The sequence below is a fragment of the Chroicocephalus ridibundus genome, chromosome 6 (genome assembly GCF_963924245.1).
Source record: "Chroicocephalus ridibundus chromosome 6, bChrRid1.1, whole genome shotgun sequence".
Lineage (NCBI taxonomy): Eukaryota > Metazoa > Chordata > Aves > Charadriiformes > Laridae > Chroicocephalus > Chroicocephalus ridibundus.
The window spans coordinates 41,931,116-41,949,103 of NC_086289.1; the positions used below are offsets into that span (position 1 = coordinate 41,931,116).

Genomic DNA, 17,988 nt, shown 5'->3' on the forward strand with positions numbered 1-17,988 from the left:
GAAAGGACCCAGGTAAAAATCCCATCTGTGCTCAGAAATGTGGCTGCAGGATAAATATTTGATATCAAAGCCTTGAAAAGCTTAACTCTGTCAAAGTCACGTATTGCGGAAAAAAAGGCAATGATAGCTCAGAAAAGCTTATGAAATATGTGAAATATGACATGAGAGGAGCAGAAAGTACATATAAACAGCAGAAACTTTTTCAGCATCTGTAAGGACTTACAGAGCATCTGGACTCTGAAGGAATAAAGAGGTGAAGATTAATCTGCCCTTGCTATTTTGAGTTGTTGAATAGAGGAGGTCAATGGACACGAATTAGTGGGAAACACAGATGGCAGGGTTTATTTTTCTAAACTTAAATAATCATGAAATATGCCAAAATACTGCTTTGCGGTTGGAATTCCCTTTCATTGTTTATTTTAACATGGGCACCGACAATTGAAATGTCCTGTCACAAGCACAAACCGTGCAGGCAGACGCAGCAGCTTTCCTCTGGGTGGAAGCTCGGTTCCTGGGTCCCTCCAGCGCCGGGCGGCAGCAGCAGCTGCCCCTGGGACAGGTACCAAAACCGAAACGCAACGGTGAAAAGGGCGAGGGGGAGTATTGGTTTTACAGAAGCAACCTTTCTGTAGGGAAGTGGCGTTTGTACTAATGGCAGCTGAAGTTCGTTATAAGACATCTCAACAGTTCCACTACCTTTCCTGTATACACCAAGAAAAAGAAAATACAACCTCTGCAGATATTATCTGTAGTGCGTATGAGCTCAAAAACATGCTTACGACCTGAATACTTGAAGACTTTTGCTTGAAGTGTTCAGCCACATAGCTGGTGGGAAATTAAAAATTTTCCATGTGTGGGAGCCAACTGAACTGATGAAACAAAAAGTAACATTCAGAAGGAAGACCAGCATATCATGATCTCATCTGAGAAGCACTTTTTCCCCAAGTTCAGCATGTGTGAGGCAGAATCAAAGTCACGGAGATGAGAGCATTGGCCTCAGGGCTGGGCCGGAGGGCTGTGTTACAGGTGGTTGCTCTTCAAGAACCTAAATTCTCCTTTAATATATTTTACACAGCTCTATGGGGGAGGAAACAACTCATTTCTGAGTATTAAACGGAAATAAAAACACCATTAAATTCCCCTCTTTTCCCCCACCTTTTATTTAAAAAAAAAAAAAGTGAGACCAGATTGGCTCAAAAAGTAGTAAAACAAGAAATAAGTGAAATAGCAAATAAGAACTTTCTACACTATAACCTCCCTACAATCAAACAAGTTCAAGCTGAAAGCTTTGCCCACCACCACTGCCAAGCCTTGAAAGCTTTGCCCACCATCACTGCCAAGCCCTAAAACCCCCAGAAGCTATTTCATGGGACTGGGAGATGCTCGGCTCCCTACAGCCAGTGCTGTCCCTTGCGCTGCCCCAGTGCTCACATCCCACTCCACCACAGCACCCCAACGGGCAATGGCGAAGGACAAGACATGGCTTCACCGGCACACAACTCCCTCCTTTTCCTCTGTATGGATGAAGCCACTTAACATCAGGCTTCTCAGCAGCGCTGGCAAAATTAATTTTCCCACCCTGCGAATGAGGGCTGGAGCCTGTCTGCTCCTGTCACAGAAACAAGGGGAGGATGGAGAAGAGGAGGGCGAAGGAGAGAATGGGACCAGAAACCAAGATGAAAAGTAAGGGGGAAGAAGGCTGAAGGGAGACCTGGAATTTCTGCCCATGATTGCTCTCACCACTGTTCCAGGCGGTGCCACACCATGCACCATTGTCCTCCTCCTCTTCTTCCTCAGGCTTCACAATAATGAGAGCAAGATCAGAGAGCAAAGAGGACCTCAACTGCTGATGCCTTCATGTGCTCCTGGACTTGCCCCTAACAACAGTATCTGACTTGTATTAGGCAAGCCCTTAAAGAGTTCCCCGTCCTCCACCGAGCGCTCAGCACTGAGTGTTTCTGCCTGGGAACACAGGTCCCAGCTTCCAGCAGGTAAAGCACCTCCAAGCACTCGAAGTGACACAGCAATACCACTGCCACTGGAAATCCCTGCCTTTCGCAGTCCCGAGGGCTAAGACATTTTTTAAACAAAGTTAAGGAGCAGAAGCTGAACTGAGCAATTTGTCAGCTGATCAAAACAGAACTTCAGTAGTCACTTAGTAACATTTAACTACTTGCCATTTAAGTAGAACAGAGAGAAAAGAATAAGGCAACTATGGATGGTGCTGGACAAGCGACCTTTTGCTGTACTCCAAACAACAACAAAATTCAGCAATGCTTTCCAAATTTTAAAAATTAAATATGGGTGTATTTTTAGCAACTGCTATTTTCAATTTGTTTAAGCACAAAGCATACAAAAATCAAGGTCAATACACAAAATACAGCAGCCTGAAAAAATCTTGGAGGAGCCACCTGGCACCAGTTGCTGGAATAATCCACAGTAAGGCCAAGAATTCAAGAGACATGGGACAAAATTGCTGGTGCGTAAGCATTCCGCCCCAGTGATCCACGGCCACTTTATCTCCTTGCTACAGGCAGGGTCACAGGGTGTTATCACGGTCATAACAACTCTCTGTCAACTCTCTGTTGTACCAAACTACCCACCTCCCGCCCTGAGGGAAATCCCCATGTACGTCCCCAGCGAGAGTGCCCGTCTACTCCCGCCTGCCCAGGGCCGCGTTTTGGAGGCCAAGGGCTGTGTGCTCCTGCTGAACCTCCGCAGCAACACCCTCCAGCATCATCCTGCCCACTCAGAGCCCGAGGTGGCTTCTGAGTGTCAGACGGGTGTCACCATTGCACCTTCCGAAAGACTGGCGGCAGTTCTCTCTGATCTCAAGCAATGTATATGGGTAACAAAATTAGGAAAACATTCCTTTTCAGAAAGTATTAAAACCAAACCACCAGTGTACTGCAAAAATACACATAGCAGTAATACCTGCCCATACGTACAAACCAAGGAAAACCACCACAACCAACCATAACTTTATTATAAGGCATACGCACAGAGACAGAAAAAAAAAAAATCAGACAGGAAAGGGACGTTTCAGCTCCAAAGCCCTTCTGGAATCAGCAGTAGATAAAGTGCAAAACCAAGAAAGTCGTTTTGAAAGTAATTTACATTTTAAGATTTAATTTTTAAAAATTGTCATGTGAAATTAAATAGATCAACACCAAGCTCAGCTATTTTTCAAACCCGTGCAGTTAATAAGGGAGAAGAGCATACACAGAAATCAAACCCAAACCCAAACTTTCAGGGTCTTTTTTCCCCCTTTGATTAACTGTAGGTACATGAGACAGATGCAAGGTGAGACCAGTCCTAAAGCAGGGAGATCAAAGACCCTGTTTGAATACTACCCTGATTTACCTGGAGTGCAGCGGCTCACTATGCCTGTGTTTTCCATCCATAAGGCAGTTGTCGGTTCTGTGCTATTCCAGCAGAGCTGCCTGTTGGTCCAGCAGACCTCCGGCACCAAACAGCCGTGCACCAGGAGAACTGTACTGGGTGCTGACCTAAACACCCAGCGTCACCCTGAGGTGAGTCTGACTCTGAATTAGAGCAGGCCGACCTTGCCACCAGGGCAGGACTCAGCACCCGGACAGGCCAGCAGAGCCTGTCCTGCCCACCCCGCGCAGTGACCGCTCTGGGGGCCAGCGAGGGAGCACCACAGTGCGCCACATCTGCCCCAGCTGTGCAGGGCCAGAGCGGGTGAAAACTCTCCTCCGCATCAGCTTTCCACCAGCAAACGCTGCAGACACAGGAATAAGATGCCCTCAGGGACCTCCTGATCCTGCCAAAACTTTCGTCTCCCAAAGCCGGCGGTGCCTGCGGAGCTGCCGGCAAGCCATGCTCATCAAGCCCAGTCCCAGCCGACCGCAGACACTGCCTTTCCCCAGCCTCAGCTCGATAGAAGAAGGGGGTCTTGCAGTGGGGCGTGAAAGAAAAACACTGACTAAGCCTTAGCTTTTGTGAATGTCTTCCTTTTCCTAAAAAGTTTTTTTATGTTTCAAATACTTTGCTGTAAAAGTTTTATTTGCAGATTTTGCCAATCTAGAGTTTGAGACAGGTGCTTTAAAAAAAAAATAAATAGTTCACCTGTTGCATGTCCTGTACTTTACTAAATCTTTAAGCTTTACCACTGGAAAAAAAAAAAAAGAAGTCAGTGGGTGTCTAATCCTACTCAGATTACTTGGTGTTTCCCTTGTGTCTTTGGAGGGAACAAAGCTCTATCCCTACCCCAAAACCCTGCTTCTGTTAAATGTAACGAGAGCACTTCCCCTGCCTCTCACCCATGTGTTCGGGGGCGGGGGGGGGGGGGTTCTCCTTTCGTTTCCTGCACACTTGTCAACCGACGCCAAAAAGAAAGCAAGTACAAAAGAATTTTGAAAAACAGATTGACTGAAAAAACTATACATGATGTAGATAGATATAAAGCCAGAGAAAGCAATGCACTATGATTAATAAATCATATAACAGTGGGAATACCTCTTGCTATCTACCGTATGCAAATGCACAACCGGGGTATCACAAATAACCGCTGCTGACATGTGTGTGCACACACGCTCCCAAGGACCGCAAGCCCGTCTGCTCGCAGCCACTTAATGAACGACAACACCTCTCCGTGCCTGGCTGCCAAACGCTTTCATCAGGATCCAAACCCATCGCTGGAACCTCAGAGTGATTTTGATAACAGATCTACTTTAATTGCATGATCCTTTCAAGTACATTTGGAGCAGCTCTTGCCTGGCTCTGAAGCCAGCCGGCTCGCACACGAAGGCTACAGAGCTGTGCGGTGGAAGCGGGGCCAGGTGGCACCTCGAGAGCCCCATGGTGTGAGCTGGCTCCATCGCAGGCAGCACTGGAAGCACTGGCACCCTGGGGAAGGGAGGACTGACCACCTCCTGGAAACTGCTGACGTTAGCCAGGGGGGCCCCGCAGCTCACACCACCGGGGTGGTGACCAGCTCCAACAAACCCCAAAAGCAACACAGCTCTGAAAGTTCACAGCTCCTGTCCCTCACCTGCCTGCAGTGAACCTCACTTTTTGTTATTTTCTATCATTAATCTGTGATACATACAGACCTATATATAATATACATGCTATATACTAAGCATATATATACAAATAGTATACAGTGTGTATATACACACCTAGGTATAGCACAGAGTAAAACACTTAGCTGAAAGCTTTATAACAAGCAACTTCCAAGTAATTTCCACTGTAGCCACTTTAGCAGTGTCTAACCATTGAGGTATTTACACATCTAAACGCACCAGAAACATCTAAACAATAAACATGTGACAAACACCGAGTAAAAATATTTTACACTGTTAAAGGCATTAAAAATATCTTCAGCTAATGGCCTAAAACATTAAGAAGCGGCCTCTGCTTCCCTTCGTGTTTTCAGTGTCTGTCTTAATTAAGCCAACTGTTGAAAGTTTCCAACAAGTAAACATTAGGTGCACTTTCCTCCATATTAAAAAAAAAATAATCAACAAGCATTATATTTCTCTTCAGATATATTTAAAATCACACCAGTAACCATACTTGGAACTAGGCACAAAAAAATGTCTTGCGAAGAGCTGGCAGAAAATGAAAACGTATGCATTTTCTCAAGGAATTAGAGCGCCTTTCTGTATGCTACACCCAACTGATGCATTGCCCTGAACAGTTCTGTTCTCGACATCTATTATGTTTCGCTCTTTCCTCCTCTTTCCCTTCTGTCTGCTCATGCTTTTAAAACCGAGTCCTCTCTCCTTTGGTATCCATCAGGTGGTGTGACAGTATCTGACCTCCTGCAGCCTCGTACCTTTTTTTAGTCTTCTGTCTCTCCTCTTAATTTCTTTCTTTCTTCCTTCTGCTTTGTCTTCTTGTCTGGTTAGAGATTTAATCACCTCCTTACACATTTTATTTCTGTAAGCTGAAGAAGGCCCGTGGTCGTCACCTCTTCTTCCCCTTTGACTACTTTCCTTTTTCACTTCCCTCTGAAGATCTCCTCTTCTGCCCTCACCCATGACCTGCGCCATCTCACCCATGAGCGCCTTCCCCAGCACTGGGCTCGCCCTGAGGCATGGAGGGGTGGCCACTGCCACGCTCCGGTCTCTGCTCAGGGCCCCAGCCATGGGGCCATGGCCAAGAGGAGCCCGTCAGCGTGGGGGCCACTTCCCCGTGCACCCCCTGTGCCGCGCTTGTCAGACGGGGGGACGCTGAGAAGAGAAGTGCATTGAGTCTGGAGCACAAGTCTTGTGAGGAGCGGCTGAGGAAGCTGGGGTTGTTCAGCCTGGAGAAAAGGAGGCTGAGGGGAGACCTTCTCGCTCCCTACAACTACCTGAAAGGAGGGTGTAGTGAGGGGGGGGTCAGTCTCTTCTCCCAGGAAACAGGCAATAAGACAAGAGGAAATGGCCTCAAGTTGTGCCAGGGCGGGTTTAGATTGGATATTAGGAAAAATTTCTTCACCAAAAGGGTTATTAAACATCAGAACAGGCTGCCCAGGGAAGTGGTGGAGTCACCACCCCTGAAGGTATTTAAAAGATGTGTAGATGTGGTGCACAGGGCCATGGTTTAGGAGTGGACTTGGCAATGCTAGGTTAATGGTTGGACTTGATCTTAAAGGTTATTTCCAACCAAAACGAATTCTCTGATTCTACGATTCCCCTCGGTGCAGGGTACGCCAGCGCCGAGTCCCGTGCTCTTGCCCCAGCCAAGACCAGGCCGAGAGTTGAAGGCACCTTCAGGGCAGGAGAACATGTCCCACCATTACAACTGGCACCCTGCCTGGGGGCAAACGCTGAACCCATGCAGGGCTACCAGCCAGAGCCAGCTGCCATCTGGAGAGCTGCAGCTCTGTGTCAGAGCGGTGTTTTACCCTCGGAGACGCGAAGTGAAAATACACATGCAAAGAAGGGGTGAGGGACCACCTCCTGATCCATTCGGCCCCGCAGCTGCTCTTCCTCCCAGCCCCCAACGCATGGCTATGCTATCTGCTTTCTCCCTTGCAGCTAAATGTACTGTAAAAAATGAGGCAAAATGCCATTAACAATGTACCAGTTCCTTAGCTGGCTATGATAAGGCCATTTACATAAAAATTTTAGCACCCAAACGTCTTTGTTCTTCCAACCTTGAATTCAAACAAACCCACTGACTTCCTCCTTATGGAACTTCCTGCAAAAATATGTTTTTAACGTACTAAAGCAAACTAGACCTAAGAAAATTGGTTAAATTTCTTATGTAAGAAATAGAATGAGATTAAAGAAACTTCTGATTTCAAGAAAAATTTTAAAAAGGAAGGAGTAAGTGCAGTAGCTGCATTCAAAATCTTGTATACAGCAACGAAAATTGTATTTTTCCTTCTACACACAGTTGTACATATTTTTAAAGAAACTACTTGTAACACATTCTGTTCATCAAAACATTCATGGCTCCCACCCTGTCAACATTCACGTACTTTTTAAAGCACTTACCCGTGAGTTACCCCCAAAAGAGAAGGGAGCGGGGGCTGCCGGGTGCCCCAGCAGGTCCCTGCCCGCCCACCCAGTGCCTGCAGGGCCATGGGGCTGTGCCGTCTGCACAGAGCCCACCACCCGTGGGGGCAGCACCCTGACGAACCTGTGTGATGGGGGCAAATGAACCAGCCTGCCACCCACGCTTCTGACAGGTCCTAAGTGGGGTAAGTAACATGATAACAGTTAAATGAATGTTAATTATAATTAGCCACTTCGTTATAGAATCATAGAATGGCTTGGGTTAGAAGGGACCTTAAAGATCATCTAGTTCCACCCCCCTGCCAAGGGCAGGGACACCTCCCACCAGACCAGGTTGCTCCAAGCCCCATCCAGCCTGGCCTTCAACACCTCCAGGGATGGGGCAGCCACAGCTTCTCTGGGCAACCTGGGCCAGTGTCTCACCACCCTCACAGTAAAGAATTTCTTCCTAATATCTAACCTAAATCCACCATTTTCAGTTTAAAACCATTCCCCCTCGTCCTATCACTCTACTCCCTGATAAAGAGTCCCTGTTTCAGATCATTTGGTTATGAGATATTTGAGTTTATACTCAATAAAGTTTGTTTCTGTTTCTCTCCCTTTTTGTTTTCCATAAGTATAAAATCAAACCATCCATAGTTCAAATAGGAGATGTGATATAAAAAAGCAGCCAGAAATTCTGGTATTCTGAACCTTAAACAGTACAACTGGCACCTCTCCTTAGGAAGAGCTGTTTACTTCAACATACAGAAACCATGTTAATTTATACCTGCAGTGGGTAATTAGAAAAAACCAAACAAACCCAAACCCAACAACTAGCACTTCAAGTCAGTTTTTTCTGTCACTTTCAAGTCAATTCCCACGTCAGTTTTTTCTGCATTTTCTAAATCAGCATTTGAATTAATTATCTGCATGATTCAAAAATTTTAAAAGTAAAATGAGCAACCCTGCATAAAACTTGCACTTTGGAATGCTCACCTCTATTCAAAGGAACCAGGCATATAAAAAACCTTAATCATTTACAGCTACTTTAATTACTGCCTTTTAGTGGTACCGACTATAGGACAAGGCAGTTGTCTGCTGTGACAACTCACCGACGGGTCTCTCTCCTGTCACCGCTGCCACCAGCACCACAGAGCTCCGCAGTCACTTCTGAGCAGAGGGCTGCGAGGTCCTGCTCCACGGAAATTTAACTGAGGAGGGCAGCCAAATGATTGCAAGATAACAGGAATCACCGTAAGACCTCTGAATAAAGCAGAGTATATACACCAGACTTTGACTCTGTGTACAATTTAAGCTTATTTCGGCCAATTTCCAGGCTTTAGGAAAGTAATCTTCCAGGAAAGCTTTAAACACAGTAATCCATGATCTGATAAACTGAATACAGTTCCAAAAAGCTGGTATTTCTGCTTTCTCACAATGGCATTCTTACTTTTGCCATTTCATTTATTTTAATAACACAAGTAGCTGTACCACAAGCAAAAGTCAGCTGCATTACACTGTGCAGACATTTACATTTTGGTTTATATATAATCACTGTGCCCTTCTCCCTCATGTACATATCTAGATCTTTTCTGAAAAATTATACAGGCTATTTATAAGGCTGGTCTTATTTTCCAATGTATGTGATATCACCCATTCTTCTCTCATTCGAGCTACTAGGAAAACAGCCGATTTAAAAAAAAAAAACAACACAAAAAAAAAAATTACATGTGTTTCTACTAAACTCTTCCTAAAGTCAATAAGCTTCCTCGCAAATGTATCTCCCCTCAGCACAAATAGTGCTCCATGCACTGTGGGCTTTCACAGGGGACAGCGCAGAAACGACACCCGTGTTCACTGCTCTGTGTGCACATTAGTGAAAGCAACACTAAGAATGTTTTCTGAACACAAAATACAACTTGCAAATAAGTTGTTACAAGTAAGTTACTAGGGGGAAAAAAAGAAGTTTAAATACTTCTAAACACATTTTCTAGTGATATTTTAAACTATCATCTAATCCTGTACTGATATTACCTTTGCTAGTACAATTAGGAAAGTGCAGATAGTTTTACTTTCAACGCAATGAAAAGCTGAGTTGACTTTAGAGCCTGGAGATCCTTTTAAGTAGTGCTCTGCAGCGTTCATAATCATTTCCAAAAAAGACAGTCTTAACTGACGCTGTATGATACTACAGTTCTAAAAATCCCTTTTTTCCTTCTGTTCAGTCCAGGCGCAGAAAATGAAAATACTTAGTTTTAGTTACAGTGTGTTTACGCTTTTGCTGCAGGTATATTTTGCCAGTTTGCAGCTCCACACACATTCGCTTCTGTTCAATGAATGCTTGGCCAAGTGAGAAATTCCCCCGACTGACAAACCCCACCACAAGCCCCCCCCCGGCATCAACTGGAAATATTTAAATCACAAATTAATTCTTTTTTTTTTTTTTCTGTGAAACAGTTCCCTCCACTCCACTATCAAAAAGAACTTTGCACTTTAAGGTACTTTACTTTGAAATAAAGCTGCCATATATATCCATGAGTATCCATCCATCCATCACCTGCATGCCGTGTTCAAGGGAGGCATCTTACGTTGCTCCATAAACACCAGGTGCAGCCCCAGCGTTCAATAAACAACAGGAATAAATAACACCGTAATAAATACAAAGAACTGACTCTCCTGTTTCCTCTGAGGACCTTGAGTATGAAATCTTTGATCATTCGGTTTGCCCAATAAGGGTTTTTCCTAACTTGCCTGCATTTTTATTCAGTTGCAATCACTGCATAAATCCTTATACTGTCCCTTAACTCAGCTCATTGCAGGGAAGATTCCACCAGTGTACTGGACAGGCAAGAGTATGTTAATGGGAGTGATCTTTTGAACACGTCCTACTACCAGAAAGCTGAATGACAGGCACAATTGACCATCAAAAGCTGGCTCTAAACCTCAATTCCACCATAGAAAATGGGGAGTGAGAAGAGAGCCAGAAGCCTGCCCAGCTTCAGCTCGCCCCCTCCAGCTGTACAACGCGCTCTGAGCTCTGCACACAGACGGATGAATTCTGCTCCAAAAGCAGGACCGAATGTACAATTTGTTTTTTTTTCTCCAAGTACTTGCTTCACCAATGTCAGTTTATAGTGAGTCTCAAGATCCCAGAAAACACTTAATTCTGTCTGCTGTTTTCAAAAGACTTCAGCGTGTACTCTTGTTCCTTTATTAAAGACACAAATTTAAAATGTGCAGTTCTCGACACCGCTGTGCTAGCAGCTACACACAGCTAAAAATCTGACAGGCTCCTGGGAAGTGAAAACCTCTCCATGGGCCAGTCAAGGCTGGAAAGAGTTCTTTCAAAAAACCCCCATACAGCCTCTCCCTCGCCCAGTACAGAAGGCTAGCACCGCAATCGCACAGGATTTTAGACTGACTCCTGACGGGATAAAGAAATTCACTTCTGCAACGGATTATCAGTCTGTGCTCGTGGAGTGTAACCACTGTGACAAATTCATTGTGCCACTCTGCGTGCTCACTTGCACACTTTTACACATGGCTATTCCTTAGATTTCGCTCGAGCATGTATAAAGCACAGACTAGACAAATTTGTTAGAATTCACTCTTGTGTCTTTTTGCAATCTTATCCTAGTAATGTTTATGATCAGCTTGTACTTATGCTTTCAAGACTGAGGATGTTTTTAAAAGGATACGCATCCAGGGAAAAGAAAGGGAAAACAACACTGGAGAAGCTAGAAATTGAAGCAGCATTAATATTGCTATGGGCTAAAATGCCATAGGGCTTCCGATGGCCCTGAAGTTCAGCAGGTGGGTACTTCCCTTGGACAGCAAGTGAATCCATCACAAAGAGATAGGAAAGACTTAAGAGCAGAAAACAATGACCTTTACTCATGCAAAGTGGTGGTTACCTACTACACCTGCAGCTGCCCTGGGCTGGCACGGCTGCTCCTGGACTGTGGTTTTTTTCAGCATGTCCACAAACGATCGATCCCATTCCCCGGGTACACTGCAGACCCCCTTGTACCTGAGCCCATGATCTGCCCCAGTCGAAAACTACCACCTTCCACCTCGAGTTCAACGGAGCATTTGCTCCTCCTGGTCCCACAGGCATCTCCCCTGGTGGAGATGGCCTCAGAGCCAGCCCCCTCCTGTGTCCCCGGAGCCCCCTCTCTACATTGTGATCCAAAATATGCCCCCACAGCCCCCACTCTAAACCACTGCTTCCCAGACCCTTGGGCACCTAAGGACATGTGCCTTCTCCTGCAGCCAGGAGGGCAGCACAGAGAGCACGCACTTACATAAAGGACAATTTCAAACTTTATAATTCTTTCTCAAATTTAAATCTCAATCTCACAACTATTTATGCTTATATTTAAGCCTGGAAACTATCCCATTCAACTTCAGTGAAATCATGCTGACAAAAAGTAAATGGCTTTGTTTCCTAAAAAAACTTCTCCTTTCTTCAAACAGTATTCTCTTCCTTTTTTACTGACTCTCTGTACTATTTCGCCAAGTTAGGAATAGTCCAGAGGAATCTAGAGCTGAAAAGAGCCTTTCCAGGAACTTCAGAGGACTTGAAGCGCTCTCAAGATGCAAGCTCAATCCAAATCTGCTACCCCAGCCGGCCCCTTCAAACCCTCCTGCTAAAGCACCCCCACTCTTCAGCAGCCTTTGAGCATGATACTCCAAAAGTATCAGCATTTTCCCACCGGAGCAGCACGAGTGCTCCCAGCATCCCGTCTCTGGAAAGCGAGAGAACTTTTCAGGATCTCCAGGGCTGAGAGCTGGCAGCCCAAGTGTACTGGGGAACAAAAGGCCGCAGAGTTTAGCATTTCTGTCAACCGTGAAGTTTATGCAGTGACTGGGACATAAAAAAATGTAATCTGAGGAAGCAGACCCTGTTTGATTATCAATATATCTGCTACATCCAGGAATGCCCCTGAAGCAGGGACATTACCTCTTGAGGCAGCACCCATGAAAAGCAGCTTTTTCTCTGTAATGGAGGGGATCTCAAACCAGCATTGCCTGAGTAAGTGACCGGTTTCCAACACACCTTCTGGTGGACCACACGAAGCAGCAGCCCTGCAAGGTCTCCCATGTTGCTATTCCTAATGCAGCAGGAGCTCGTGAAGCTGCTGCATCCCACAGCTCATCATTGCTGGTGTGAAGCACTCCAGCATCACTACACCCTGCAGATGAAGTAGCTGGATTTATTATTCTTCTTTAAAAATCCACTTCATCAGATGTTAATATTTTCCTTTATTTGATCAAAAGGTTGCTTCCAACTACCTCAACAGGTGTGCTGTATCAATTAAATAATGAGATGTTCCCTAATGAAGGGGATAAGTCATAAGTATTTCAATAAATTCAAACACGAACCCTAAAAAGGTTTTCTTATTTGCATAATCCTGTGTTTCAGTACTTGACAATTCAGCATCTACTTAAATCTTATTTCAATAGCAGTAATCCTTCTAGTGGCACCGTGCAAATGAAGGAAAAAGACAGAACTCTGGATCAGAATACAAGCATCTCTTTTGTTATTTTATATAGGGACCACCTTAAGTGCTGCTGTGCAGCCCTGGATGAAGAAACTAAAAGCCTGGGTCTCCCAGCCGTCATGTGGGGCTTGCAGCCAGGCGAGCAGGGCCCAGCTGCCACCGTGCTGCTTGCGGGCAGATTCACCTGGACAAATCCAGTCCCACGCGATTAAGGCTGCCAGCAAGCATGCCAATTAGCACAGCCGGCAAGAGAGAGACTCGGTGAGGTGGCTTCATATCCTTTAAAGGCTAGAAAGATCACCCTCTGCTTTTCCCCAAGCAGTATAACACAATGCTGGTGGGAGGAAACACACAGTGAGGCAGTCGGTGGGCAAAATCGAGCAATTAGTGTCACTGAAATTGCATGCCACCTGGGATCCTGGTCCTCAAAAGGGGCGAGCTGCCCTGGCGCCGCAGGCAGTGCTGCCCCAGGCTCTGCTTTCTCCTTTTTGTTCCCTTTGAAAGCAACACAGAGCAGGGAAAGACACAGGATACACAGGAATACTTTTTAATTGCTCTTCACCAAAGCTTCCTCTACCCCAAGCCTGTGCTTGAGCACAGGGCACTGCTGCCCTCCCCCAAATCTGGACCCCAACCAGTGGCAGGACGGTGCCGGGAGCTGGTTCCCAGGGCAAGAACCGCTGCTGCCAAGTAGGGAGAGCAGGCACTCGGCTCTCCACTGAGCCCAGCCCCACCACCAATCCATGCAGAAACACAACGGGGAGCAGAAGGAAGCACAAGAAAACAGAGAGAGGACTAAAGAGGTGCCCTATTACTAATCATCCCCAAAACAATGCTGTTTTTAGTCTTAACAGGGTTTTCACGATCTGATCAAACTGGTAGGAGGGTGGCAGACTTGCCTTGGCTTTGAGACTTCTTCTCTAGAAGACTGGCCATTCTCAAACACTAGACACGGCTCCGACACGGGAGCTATTCCTGATGCCAAGCACAGGCTTCTACACAGCACCCGGGGCGGTATTTCCTAAATGGTGTCCAGTTGGGCTAACACGGCTATGCACAGTCCCAGCGAAGAAACGTCAGTGCTTCTCCAAAGTCAAAAACCAGATGTGATCATTCAGTCTTGAATGTAATTTGTTGCTTCCAACAAATTTAAGAGTGAACCTTGGCAACAAGGCATCTGTATTCAGAAAAACAGAGCAACAGAGACTTGGGGTCATCCCGGGAAGGAGAGGGGCCTCACAGGCTGCTTCATACCACTTATTTGAAGAATTGAGACAAATGACTGAATATGCTTGATATGAGGTTTTCTTATTTTATGCCTCTTAAAATTCTCCCCACAAATTAGTTCAGAATTTTACCGATCTTGACTCTACCCAGCAGAGTTCCTGCCTCTATGTAACACACTGGTTTCTATTATGTACAGCCTCTAAAAAAAACTACAGTGCAAATGCTGCAATGCAATGTTTTAATTTTTTTTTAATTTCTTCCTGCAGAGGTAGAGCTGAAACTGTAATATGAACTCTGAACACCACAGTGAGCCGTAACTCTTTTGTCTGAGTATCTGATAAGATTTCAAAATACCATTTATATTCCCATAGAGGAACACGCATGGTTTCAATTGTTTGTTTTCTTAATGGACTATTTGCCACTCAGCCTAACAATTGTACCATTTTCCCAATGTATTTGCCACTTTCCCTTTGCTTCCTCTTCTGGAGCTCAGCCTACTGGCAGACACACAGGCTGAAGAGGAGAAAAATGGCAAATTGGATCTCAGGAATTTGAACACTGTTTATATTTTAATTTTTTTTCCAAGGGTTACTGCTTTACAAGTTTCCTTGGAATCAGACGTGTGGTCCAGCTGCCTCCCAGCCCTTGAGCAGAACTGAACCTCTGCGCCCCAAATGCTGTTAGTGCCTCGCAGTCGAGTGATGCCGTACACTCCAAAGTTAAAATTACTAAAGAATCACCCACTAAAGTGTTCTGTAACTATGTTTCTGGATTTTTTTCTTCTGCCTTAATTAAAGCAGAGACAGAGCAAATGATCTGCCATTCTTACATTACTAGTGAAATAGGCTTACAATTATTTCCTTTTCTTTGCATTAAAATAAACAAATAAGGTTCTTATTCTGTACTCTTGGGTAAGTAAACATGAAGGGGAGAGACAAGTCAAAGAAATCATTATTTTTTGAAGCAGTGACAAAGTACAGTGATTTGAACAATTAACAATTACATCTCTGAGGCGGTAGAAATAAGTTGCTCACCGAGTGAATCTATAGTAATAATAATGCATTTTTATATTTTTAAGGCTTCTTGGTAAAAAAAGTGGCATGTCACTTTTACAGAGCTCAGGAGTTTAATTTTTAAAAAATAAGTACTTGTACAACAGAAGATAAAATACTAACATACTACATATCGGTGGATCTTAGACACAAGGCACCAGGGCTTCAACCTCAGATATCACCAGTGAAGAGACCTGAACTTCTAATCTCTAGCTTTCTCTTGGAATTTCAAAAAAGCAGAGAAATGTGAGAGTTAAAGACTTCCCAGCTGTCGAAGGAAGAGCAGGAAAAAGCTTTTTACACTTCATCAGGACATCCAACTCAAGCACGAAATAGCTACCTTAGCAGGAGCATAACTTGAGAGAGCAAAAAGTTATTTGAAAGTTGCAGTGCCCGTAGCGGAGAGCAGCTCCAAATGGACAAACTGTGATACAGCCCAAATCCTGCAGTGTTTACCGAGTCCTCTGAAATCATGTGAAGTTCAGATGAGTTATAACCGGCATGTTTTGGATCCCAACAGTTCACACCCCACAGAAAGCCCACTGAGTACAGTGGAGAAGTGCCGACAAACATCAGCGCTGACCACAACCCGGCAGCACAACAGAAAAGACAGTCCCAGTCCCCATCACCCTCTCCCTACTTTCATCCTTGCTGGTTTTATACTTTCAAAAAAACACAGCTAGGGAAGACCCCGTGGCAGCCGAAGGATGCGGCACACGCAGACGAGCTGCAGGCAGGCTGACGGGGTGTCCTCAGCGCATCTGCAGCCTCCCACAAGATTTGCATTTGACATCCATCTCCCCATTGTTAAGGCATCTTTATCTCAGTTTTCAGGAAGCGTCAGATGACTCATATATCGGAACATCTGATGAAGCTAACGTAATTTCAAAAATGAATTCTACTTGGGCATATTTTTTCCAAGAAAAAAAATGAAGAAAAATGTTTTAAAATTATGCTAAAAATCTAATTTCTGTTGCAAACCAGTTTCCTGATTTAGGAACTTAAGAGCTTATTTCTGCTGTAGACAGTTTAGCAAGCTTTTAGGCATCCAAATTTAGGAAAAAAATCCTACGGCATTTAAACAACAGAGAGCCAGAGCTGGAGCTGACTCAGCCGCTCAAGCACACAATTTGAATATACTACATAATCATTCTTGTTTTAAAATTATCCTCCCAATATCTAAGGGCGAGATTATCCCACACGCATTTATCTTGATTAATGCACTACCCTAAGGACAGCCTTGCTGCTTTCATTAGGACTGATTATGAAGCAGGGTATTCACCGGGGGGATGATGAAATCTTGCTGTGACTGTCGTGGCCCTGACCTCCTCCTTGCACTGCCCCGCTGGGGTCACAGAAATGCCTGTGTGTCTTCCTTTTTCTCCCCCACACTTCTAATTAACACATAACAAGTGCTGCTTGTTACCAATTCAGCTTTAAGAAAGAACCCATCAGATGCACACATGGGACATGTTTCCCAACAGGCGACACGTGTCCGGAGACCAGCGCTGCGGTCGGTGTCACCGCTCCAGCAGCTCCCTGCAAACGCCAGCAACGGTACCTGCCGGTGGCTACACGATGTTGGGGAGAGACTGGTGGGAGGAGATGCCCCTCTTTTTTTGCTCTAGATCTACGTACACAAGTTTTGCTTTCATTTCAGTGAGGGAAAAAGAAAAAGAAAGAAAGAAAAAGAAATCTTTTACCTAAGCTGAAAGTTCCACTTCTGAAATCTCTTTTTCCCTCTGGATGAGTCGCCCTTGCTGGTGGCTGGCTGCGAGGTCTGTGCGCCCGTCCCTGCACAACACCCGCTGGGACACCCGGGACGGAAGCCAGAGCTGAAGGGTACTGCCATTTCACGGGGTCCCCGCAGAAAGTATTTGCTCGGCCTGTTTGTGTTCTAAATATAGCAGAGCACACCGGCCATCTCCAGCTCATGAGCAAGTATCACTGCCGGGGGCTGCAGGGCTCTGCAGCACTGACACACACCTGCCTGATGTCACAAAATATAAAGCATTTTTTCTAAGACACAGTAATTCTTGGGAGCACTGTGAGGGGAAGATGCCTTCATCGCTTGTAAAGAAAAACTCAGTGACTAAGTACCTATCTTATGTCCAAGAGACAATACAAGAATAGCTGTTCATTTAGTACTAATATTATATACATTTATAAGAAATCAAGTATTTTAATATTAAGGCCGCTTTTTAGGTGTCCTGCTATTTTAGCAAAGAACAAGGACATTATATCCACACCAAGCTATTAAAATATCAAAAATTACTGCCCTAATCAAAAATCCTTTTTTTTTTCCCCTTTGAAAACATTTCCCTAAATTATTTTTGCATAACATCTAAAGTTTGTGATATTGCAGAAAAGGTAACAGAGTAACTAGTGCCCTTTTAGCCCAGCACACAGAAAAATTGACAAATACCTGAAACAAAACCAAAACTGAGCAACTGCTTTTCTGTTATGCGGACTGGACAGGGAATTCAATGAGGAGATATTCCACTTTCTGTTCACCAAAGGTATCTTCATAGATTATAGAAGCTATTTAAGTAAAAAGGGGAGCAAGCAGCCTTCCCAGCTCCGGCAGCTCCTGCTCCCCGGGCTGCAGGGAGGGGACCCCCAAACCCTGGAGCTGCTGCAGCACACCGCAAACCATGAGCCACTGGAAAACCTTTTAGCACCGGCACTAGCGAACGTACCTAGTAAGCAGCATATTTTTAAACAGCAGGCTCCTTCCGAGCTTAC

At 45.0% G+C, this 17,988-nt stretch overlaps 1 protein-coding gene across 17 annotated transcripts in view; it reads right to left on the reverse strand.

Moving 5' to 3' along the window:
• MBNL1 (muscleblind like splicing regulator 1) overlaps positions 1–17,988 on the reverse strand; it is a 112,267-nt gene that overhangs the window by 63,516 nt on the left and 30,763 nt on the right. The window contains exon 1 of one of the 17 annotated variants that reach the window (XM_063339956.1): positions 8,573–8,659. The exons of the other annotated variants lie outside the window; for them this stretch is intronic. The gene's annotated coding sequence lies outside the window, so the exon portion shown is untranslated. Of the gene's footprint in view, positions 1–8,572; positions 8,660–17,988 lie in introns of those variants that run through there. 17 annotated transcript variants of the gene reach the window in all.